Source organism: Mustela putorius, unplaced genomic scaffold, assembly GCF_011764305.1.
Source record: "Mustela putorius furo isolate JIRA1106 unplaced genomic scaffold, ASM1176430v1.1 tig00000508_pilon_pilon_pilon, whole genome shotgun sequence".
NCBI classification, from domain to species: Eukaryota; Metazoa; Chordata; class Mammalia; order Carnivora; family Mustelidae; genus Mustela; species Mustela putorius.
The window spans coordinates 20543821-20553975 of record NW_025421402.1 but is presented as its reverse complement, the minus strand read 5'-3'; the positions used below and the strand labels follow the sequence as shown (position 1 = coordinate 20553975).

The 10155-nt window shown below is 52.6% G+C and overlaps 1 non-coding gene across 1 annotated transcript; it reads right to left on the bottom strand.

Annotated features, from left to right (window-relative positions):
* Positions 1-2045: 2045 nt before the first annotated feature.
* TRNAT-UGU lies at positions 2046-2118 on the bottom strand. Its single transcript has one exon. It is a non-coding gene; the product is annotated as a tRNA-Thr (tRNA).
* Positions 2119-10155: the final 8037 nt, after the last annotated feature.

The following is a 10155-nucleotide window of genomic DNA, read 5'->3' as shown; positions in this document are numbered from 1 at the left end:
CTGGGGAGAGGACTGGGTGGTGGGGGTGGGGGGAGCGTAAGTAATGGTCCTGCTGGAGGAAGAGGACTGGGTGCTTCAAAGGCACCCTTTTCCTGCTTTGTTACTTGAGGATTGAGTAGCTCAAAGCAAGCAGGCTCGGTATTATGGTACTTGAAGATCTGAAATGATCTTACAAAAATGCATCCAGGCATTGAAGTGCTGACCCTTGTGGGATCACTGTGGGTCTTGTTTTTTGCACCAGCGGGGCCCATCTCCTCGGAGCACTTTGAGCATTTCACCTCCACAGCATCCCTGGCAGCAGCTGTCCTGACTGCAGAAGAGCCAGTAACCAACCAAAGTAGGAGGGTGCTGTTCCAGAGCTAGAATCTTGCAAGCCAAGATAGAACGTCTAGTTGCATGGTTCCCAAAGCGAACTCAACTTCAGAAATACATTCTCTTGGGGCGCCTGGGTGGCTCAGCGGGTTGGAGCCTCTGCCTTCCGCTCAGGTCGTGATCCCAGGGTCCTGGGATCAAGCCCAGCTTTAGGGGCTCTCTGCTCAGCGGGAAGCCTGCTTCCCCCTCTCTCTCCGCCTGCCTCTCTGCCTACTTGTGATCTCTGTCAAATAAATAAATAAAATCTCAAAAAAAAAATAAAAGAAGAAAGAAAAGAAAAATGAAATGAAAAGAAAGAAGAGAAAAAAGACATTTCCTTGCCCCTGTAGAGTTTATTATGTTGGGAAGATATTTAATTCCACTTCAACCACTGCTATCCTTACTGCTTGCTAAACACAGTGCTGGCTCTGGGAAACCCACACATGAAGAAGACTGAGCCCAGGTTTACCCGGTGGAGCACAGGTTAAGAATTAACTTGAACTCAAGGTCACACAGGACGTGGGCTCTCTGAAGCAGCACCGTCCAACGGAAATCGGACCCTGCAAAGGGGAGCCATGGGAGTCCTGTAAAGGTTTCTAGTAGCCACATTAAAAAAAATAGGTAAGATTAATGTAATTACATATTTTTAGTCCAGTATATCCACAATATCATTTCAGCACGTAACCAAAAACTCCTCGTGGGGGAGAGCGGACGTTCTCCTGGTGCTGCGTCGCCCGGCTCGGATGCGCGCTGCGCTCGCGCCGACAGCCCCGTCCACATCAGCCCCGTCCACATCAGCCCCGCTGCGGACCCTCCGTGGCCGCGGACGCTCGCGGCTACGCGGCCGATCGCCCGTGACCAGCCCCTAGTCCCGAAATACGGGAAAAGGAATCCGGGGTGGGGAAAATCGCCTGTTCGGAAAAGACTCCGGTGGCCGCAGTCCCGCGGCGCTCGGAAATTAACTCCGGGAAACCGCGCAGCAGCGAGAGCGGCCGCACACGCCCGCTTTCCAGCAGCCCGGGGCTGTTTACTTTCCGGAGGCGCCCTTCCTCCCTCTGCAGGGGCAGGCCCTGCGGGCCGGGCTGGACGCGGGGGGTGCGGCTGCCACGTGGCGGCCACCACGCCCGCTTCCGTCCCGGCCACGTTGGCCGCGCTGGGGCGGGGCGGGGCGGGCGGCCGGGACGCGCGTTCACCGGCTTCCCGGGAGGCGAGCGGGAGCCCGCGCAGCAGCGCCGCCCTCCGGCCGCGCGGCGTCCCTGCAGACGCAGCGCTGGCCCCGCCCTCCGCCTCCCCCCCCCCCGGCAGCGCCCCCGGGCGCGCCCCGCCCGCCACCCCGGGAAGCCGCCGCGCACGCTCCTCCGGCTTCTAATGCAGGGCTGGGGCTCGACTTGCAGGGCGTTGAGAAGGAGCGTGTGGGGCCTCGCGTCTCCTTTGTCGAGAACCGAGTCGCAGGTCCCGGTAAAGCCGGGTCGCCGAGGACGGCTTATCTTTGTTTTTCCTGCTCTTTCTGTCGGTCCAGGATTTTCTCTTCCGGGTCACGCACTAGAAGGACGCCCATCATTTGCATTTCAGAAGGAGTGATTTTTTAATCCTGCTAGAAGTAGCTTCTTCAGAAATTGTTTTTCCATTTTGGAATTTCTATTCCGTAAAGGGGAGGATATATTAAAAAAAAAAAAAAATTAGAAAGCAACAAGAGGCCCCAGCGAGGATCGAACTCGCGACCCCTGGTTTACAAGACCAGTGCTCTAACCACTGAGCTATGGAGCCTGCCCGTTACCTGCTTTCCTTTCGTTCAGGGACATTGGAAGTAAAATTGCTTTAGCTGGCAGTTTGAAAACAAGTGACCTCATGCATCCATTATCAGTGATAATGGTAAAGACTATGAAATGCTGGAGAAAAATGCCTTCAATACGACAAGCATTAAAAAAAAAACCCAACCCAATGTCAAATTTCTATGTTTATGATTACAAAACATTAAGTTAAGTTATGCGTAAAGACAAGAGCTGGAAAGGAAAACGCAAAAATGAAATGTTCTGATTCTATTCTGAGTCAGTCTTTTACATGTGAAAAAAGCCTCCAAGCCTTTGTTTACATGACACATTGTATCAAATTTAGTATCTACTGGGAAGTTATGGGGAGTGTCTTTGCTTCTCCTAAATTAAATAAGCTACTGATTGTGAATGAATTAATTGATTTAACAGTATTTATTGAGTACTCCCATTGATCTAGACTTTGGAGATAGGATGGATAAGTAAAGCTCTGTTCTGGCTCTTGAATGACCAGGGATCATCAAACTGTGTCCCATTCTTTTTTGTTGAAAGAACCGTTTGCCGAGGGAACGGTAACCGGAATATGTATGGACATTCCCCCTGTGCATGGCATTTCATATTCCCTCTCTTTAATAAGGACATTTAATAATGGACCCTCTTGGATTAGGGCCCACCTCCCTTTAACTTGATCACCTCGGTGAAGATTCTGTCTTCACATCGGTCACACCCTGAAGTCCCGGGGGTTAGGGCTTGCACCTGAGAATTTTGAGGGGACACAATTTCTCAGTAACAGATGCAAAGTCAGGCATGCAGTTAAGCCAGAAGCAAGGCTCCCTTCATTCCCTTGACGCTGCCTGCCTCTGGTTAGCAGCGATTTTCACTTGCTTCATCCCCACTGTTCCCCAGATCAAATGATGAATCCTCAGCACCTCCCAGCAAGAGGAGAGATGTGATAGAAAAACAGAGCCTCTCCTTCTCTCAACTCGAGCTTGTGAGCTGTAGGATAAAGGCTGTCAAATGAAAGGACAAGGTGAGTGAGGGCTAAGCAGGGTGAGCATCCTATAAAGGCTTCAGTCTGCTTTTGACTCCAGAAGAAAAAGTCTGGGAGGGCTTTCCATCGAATCTTATGTCCTCGCCTCCTGCTCCCCGTCCCTTCCTGATGGGGCTTTCTGGCCCGCTTACACATTCACCACCTGTGAAATGGAGGTGATCATTTTGGCTCTATCTCTGAGATTGGGGGATGCAACCCAACAGTGAGTTAGAAAGTGCTAGGAAATTGTGAAGTGCCAGAAACAAACGTGATAGGGAGGGAAGGCATCGTAGGGTCCAGTTTGGGTAGAAGGAGAGGACAAGATGGAAAACAGAAGTCTCAGCAGGGTCCCTTGGCTGTTTTATGTTCTTTTTGGTTTAAGACGACAGTTTCCTTTGCTCAGCCCTGCCCTCAGTGTCTCCTGGTGATTCTATGGCAGCCCTAGGGCTGGAGGAAGCAGGAGGGACTGCGTTTCCATTGGCTTGGGACAGGGGCACCCGCCCTCTCTCACCCTTTCCTTGGAATCACTGTCCAGAGCCATCTGCTCCTGGGAGGAAGCCATGTTCTGTCTCAAAGTCAAACTCAAGGTCAGAGGGTGTGAGAGTGCAAGGGCCAGGAGGGGCTTACAAGCTCATCTAGCTCCAGTTCATTTTGAAGACAAGGAAGCATTGGTCCAGGAAGGGAAGGGGCTTGCCACATCGTGTAGTACAATTGTCGCAGAAGGCTTATTGCCATTGTAGGGTTTGGGACTTCCCATGGTTTTTGTTTCCTACTGTGAAGCTTGGTCAAAGAAAGTTAAAAAACAATACAGAACAAAAGACAAAACAAACAAACCCACCACCCAAAAGAGAGGGCAAAGGGGCTCTCTGAATTTGTCCAAGATAAAAGTAGTCTCTTTTGTGTGGGTGCCAGGGGTGGTGGGGTGGTGCTGGTGGGTCAGGACAGGGAAGGAGAGAAGTAGGTGGAGGGTCCTTCCTCTCATCTGGTGCCTTCTTACACCCACCCACAACCCAGCTAGAGGTGGAAAGTCGGGGATGGGACCCCCATGGCTAGCAGAAACCCAGACGGAAGGAAGAACAAAGTTAAACAAGAGGGGGGCAGGAAGCGGGATGCTGTTCATGTTGCTTTGTAAACCCAACACAGATTTGCATGAAGCTGGCCACCTGGCCCAGGCAGCTGAGCTTTTCCACCCCACTCCCACCCCCACCCCCACCCCCATCTCCCTTTCTGTTGTATGGGGAGGCCAGCAGGAACCTAGGGCACAGACAGGAGAGCTTTAGAACCTGGGATGCTGGGCTCAGGAGCTCTGGTCCCAGCTGATCCTCTCCTCCCCTTTGGCTGGATCCTTAGTGGGAGGGGCGGTAGTATCCTTCCCAGTAACTCAGGGCACACAACCCTTCTCACCATCCCAGATGGAAAAGTCTTAGGGTGGACAGTTCAGAAAGTGGGTAGGCAGCTCAGTAGTGAATGCAGGCCGGACTTCTGTGGCCCAATGAAACGCATTCAGTTATTGAAATGATTGTAACGAAATTCATCTCCTGGATATTGATCCTATTCCGCACCAGAAAGCCTTCCCTTGGGTAGGTTTCTAATTAGATTGCTGGGCTTTTGGGTGGACTCCATGGAAAGACTGCAGTTCTGAGTCCGGGATGATGCGCTCGGACGGCACTGGGTCAGGTGCTGGGCCACTTCGCGATAGGACCGGGCCTACCTGTGCTGTTTAGGTTGCTCTGGGAGGGAAGAGTCTGGAGAGTGAGGACTGAAGAGAAGGACGGAGAAAAGGTACCCCTGGCCCCGCCACTTCGATACCTGGCTTGCAGAACGAGTCTACAAGCTCAGACGAAGTCCCATTTGGTGGGCTCCCCCGAGCCTCGCGTCTCTTTCTTTCCTGATCAAACGCAGGGACCCGGCGGGCGCAGGAAAGATCTTGGCCTTTGGGGTCTGGCAGACCTCAGTTCCGAAGACACGCGGAGACCCCGGGTCCCGTCCTCCTGCCGCGGAAGTGCAGGGGGCCGCAGGCTGCCCCCAAGGCGAGCTCGCGCTGGAGCGGCGGAGGGACCTGGTTCGCGGCCCGGCTCTGCCCCCTGCCGGCGGCACGGGAGTCACTGTACCCTCAAGGCTCCGGTTCCTCCCCTGGGCGGAGGGGCTGGAGGGTCGTGCGGCCCAGCGTGCGTGTGGTCCACCCGGCGGCCGCGCCTCCCCCGCACGTGCTGCCCACCGGGAGGTGCGCGGCCCCTGCCCGCTTTCTGGCCTTCTCTCGGGTTGCGACCGAGGAGCTGTCCCTGGCCCCGGAGAAAGCCGTCCTCCTCTCGGTTCTCTCCTCCCCGGATCCCCGCTCTGCCCTCGACTCCGGGAACATCCGGCCTCTCACTCTCCGCTGGACCCTTCCCATCAGCTTTTAACACGCTCCAGTCTCTCCCACAGAAAGCATCCGAGGAAAGAGTAGGAAATAAAAGCCCCAGTGAGTTGTCTGCCCTGGTCCCCTCCTTCCTCACCTCCCACCCACTCAACCTGCCTGCCCTCTCTCTTCCAGCCCCCCCCCCCCCCCCCCGCGCTCTGCGTGGATAAACCTTGGTGTCTTGGCAGCTTTTGTCCCCACTGACCACTTTCTCCTCCCTGAAGACTCTCTTCTGTGTCCCTTAAGGCCCGCACTCCTGAGAGTCTGCCCACTTCCCAGGAAGCTGCCTCCCCACTTTCCCTCGGGCGAGGGGCCCGCTGCGTGGCGAGCGAGCCTAGAGGGGGTCTTCGCCCTTGCAGAGCTCATGGGCCAGCGGGGGACGCCACCGTCGTTCGGATAATTGGTGCAATCGCATGGACCACGGCTGGGGAGCAGGAACAGTGAATACAGACAGCTCGGGTCCCTCACGTGTAAAACGGGTGGTGGTGATGATGCTGATGATAAAAATAATGGGAACACTAATAATCTCTCACGTGGGTACCCGGGAAAAATAGGTGAAACCCCATGAAAATAGACAAACTTGGCATCTGGGGAGTACTTCATGGATACACATTGCTTTTATTACCAGTTGTACCTAGAAGTAGTGTGCGAAGCCCCCTGTGGTGAGAGGGTCCCTCACGGAAGGCTGGGTGACAGGAGGCAGAGGAGGGGATAAAGAGTCTGGAGCTTAGAGGGCCCAAAGCCGCCGTTCTGTGGCCCGAGCTCCTCTCAGGCACCTGCGGAATGAGACGTTGTCACTCTCCTTTGGCAGCTGATACAGGAGTGGGTGAGTCATGTCCAGAAAGGGGAGATTTTCTCACTCTTGAAAGACAGGGATTAGAATTAACCTTATTCAAGTCGGACAGGGCAAGCGCTCAATGAGGCTGGAAAGAGGATAGTCTTTCAGATGACACAGCTGTCTTCTGTCATCCCCCCCCCCCCCCCGCCGGCCCCCTGCAGTCCTTTGGAAGAGTTTCCAACCCCCAGCAACCACAAGACAGAGGGGTGGGGTCCATAGTTTTGGTGGGCAGAATGATATTGCAGATGGTTAATTCAGGGACCAGATGGCAGTTGCGACAATGGGGACCTCTCAGGAAATTGTTCAAGGGGTCTCATGAGACGAAGACACTCCCCCAAAGAGCCTTCGTATGTCTTATGATCCTGGTGGGAAGGGAGAAAAGAAGGCATTCAGCCTGAGGGGAGTTGGGCCTAAAGGCAGAAACACAGAGCCTGAGTATCTTAGAGTTCATCCAGCACCAGGGGTCTCAATTCTGGCTGCACATTGGTTATCTTGGGGCTTAAAAAATGTCACTGCCCAAGGCCCAGAAATTCTAGTCTAATTGGCTTGGGCTGAGGCCTAGGCATTCCTTTTTCAGTGCTCTGCACATATTTTCAGTGTGCAGCCACAGCTGAGAACCTGATCGAACTAATACTTTTCGTCTAGTAGATGAATAAACAGGCACTTTGAGAGCTTAAATAATTGACCCTAAATAAAGACCTTACAGTCAGTTACTGGCCCCCGGGTCTAAACTTGGACCCAGGGCTCTCTCCATGACCCTATAACAACAACTCCTCTAACTAACACTTATGGTTGGTGTTCCTAGAGAGAATAGCTACAATGTTTATATCTTTAAACATAAATCTGGACATAGTATTGAACAGTGTTAGCATACTCTAGAGAACTGAGATGTTCCAGCAATATTTGTAATCTATGATCCCAGGATCTGTAGATGGTGACAGGCTCAGGTTTTGGAGTCACAAAAGCCTGGTTTTAAATGGTAGCTCTTCTTTTACCAGCTGTGTGACGCTATCCATGTTTACTTAACCTCTCTGAGCTTCAGTCTGCAATGTAAATATTTCCTTGGAGAGTTAACACAGATTGGTTTCTTGATTGCAGAAGATTAAATAGAATATTGTCATAAGGCTCTTAGCATACAATTTGTGCCTTTTAACTGGTAGCCGTCACAGGAGTTGTTATTAGTTTTATTGTTATATTCTGATGTACTTGCCTTCTAGCGTAGTGGCTCTCAAGCAGGGTGATTTTGCACCTGTAGGGAGCACTTAGCAATGTCTGGAGATATGTTGATTGCCATAATAGGTGGGGAGAGGAATGCTACTGGCATTTAGTGGGTATTGGTCAGAGATGCTACTACACATTTCCAATGTGCAGGACAGGTTCCCTCCCCCACACCCCCCAGAGTTATCTATCCTGGTACCAAGGATAAAAACCTGCTCTATACATCTGAAAAGAGTTGGGATTTTGAAGGGCAGGGCTATTGGGTAGTATTAGGATGACTTGGTTCTTGCACTGAGGAGGAAGCAGGGGGACGTGAGTTTAGGAGGACAGTGAGCAGCTCCATCTCTACTTTCAGTCCCCACAGAGGACGGACTTTCTACCTCTTGGTATATGAGTCCCTGTCCTAAGCTGTGAGGAAAATACTGCACCTAGAGCTCGGGAGGCTGGTATGAAAGGTTTAAATAACGCCAAAACGACTGGACCGGGTCCCGCGGGCGGGCTGTCTTTCTCCGCGGTTGTGCTCTGGGCACCTGGGACGTGCATGAGTCTTCTCTCCCCTGAGCTAGCTCATCATTTATAAGTGACAGCCGCCGAACTTGGAAAGTACGACACCGAGTTGGCCAGTGGAAGACTTACTCAGCTTTCTCGCCGGAGCCTTGGGTCTTAACTTATTTATCTTTAAGAGAAGATAAGTAGGACACGGCCACGCAAGCTCTGTTATGTGAGGAGGGAAGAGCGCGTGTGAAATTTCTGCGGAAGAGCACGAAACTGTCAAGGCTGCGGCGGGTTGAACTCGGCTGCAGAGGAGCGCGCGGGCGCGAGGTGGCGCTGCGTTCTCGCGGCAGCGGAGGGCTCAGCCCCGCACGCGCGTCGCCACGGTGCGTGTTGCCGCGCGGACACCCCGGAGTGAAAAATAGAGTAACAGGAAAGATTTAGTTCTTAAAATAAGTCAGCAGCCCAGCGAAGCGAGTACTGCTATGGCAGGTACATTTTCTAGCTTGAACTGATGGAAAAGGGCATTGACTGCCTACAGGCATCTGGCCACAGACAACCAAGAGATAAAAATACACAATTAAATGAAACCACGCAGCAGGCCCGCCTTCAGAAGGGAATGAGAACGCGCTGGACTCAGCCAGAGGTCTGGGATCTGGCATCGATGTTCCCCCCGAATGACTGTTGTGTAAATGCAGAGTTGTCCCCTGGAGACCCTTTTCATTGTCTCCTTGGCTCTTCCCCAATGAGGAGAGGGCTGGCCCCATGCTCAGATGCCGCCTTTCCCAGCCTCCGTGTTCCAGGTGGGACGGGCATCACGTTCGTTACCTAGGTTGGAAGGCAAGCCAGGTGACCATCACAGGAGGGGGATGCGAGTGAGAAGGGGGAGGAGCTCTCAGCGTTGTCATGGTGACGGGCCATCCACCTGCGGGGGGGTGGCCAGAGTGGTCTCCTGGGACAGTCTAACACCACTTTTGGGGGGGGGGGTGAGTTCGGACTCACAGGATCGGACACAAGTTCCCAATCATTTCGACCTGTCCCCACTCTTGTAGCCCTCGCCGTGCAGTCTCAGGTTGGCGGTGCTTTAAGAAGGGGGGGAGTGACGGGCTGAGAAGGTGGTTTGGGGACTAATAGTCTTGCATCCCAGCTCCGCCACCAGCTAGCTCTTTGACCTTGGAAATGTCATGTCACTCAAGCCTTGGTGAAAAAGGTGATCTGTGAAAGGTGGATAAAGTGGGCAGGGAGCTTGCAAGAACTGCTCCAATTTTCCCAGCAGCGGAAACCGGGAAGACTTCAAATAAAGAGACCAGACTTCATTGGAGGAAGTGTTAGGCCCAGCGGAGGGACCTGGAATGGATACGGGCAAATGCCTTTTTCAACACTTTTAGCCATTTTCATTTTTGCTTGTGGCTGCCTAGCCTGAGTGCTAACCCATGCTTGGTAAATTGTTAGTTTATTCTCCCATTCTTGGGTTTCTTGACCTCTAATGATGGAACCATAACTGTCACGGTCGCAGCACTGGGCATAGGGCATGAGCTCTTTAGGAATACTTATCCCCTCAGTTCAGTGTTTGCAAGCACCTGTGAGGCAGGATACATTCGAGGAGAAGCCAGCAAGTCACTGGGGACCATCCTTTGGCCCATGAGCCAGAGATTCTGGAGGCTAACTCCTGTCCTTCGGAGGAGGCAGGTGGGCACAAAATCAACTTCTCATAGGAGAAGCAGAGGTTCTGCCTTTTTCTCCAGACTGTAGCGTCTCGAAGCTGCTCTGGAAAGAATATGCTGTGAGTTCTTGTTCGATCATTAACGATACTTCAAAGGACAGATCCCATGCATAAAACCTTCCTTCCCATAGATGCACAGCTTCGTTTTTATCCTAAGTTGCACATTTTCATTGTGTCGTAAACAGCCACAGGGTTTAGAACAGGCCAGACCCCTAGCCCTGGGATATTAAACCAGGACTGTCTGGGCCAGTGATGCCTCAGGGTTGAACACTAGACTCACCTTCCAGTGGTGACAAAGTGACAGACAGTCGTCTTCAGCACCCTTCTGAGGTCAGC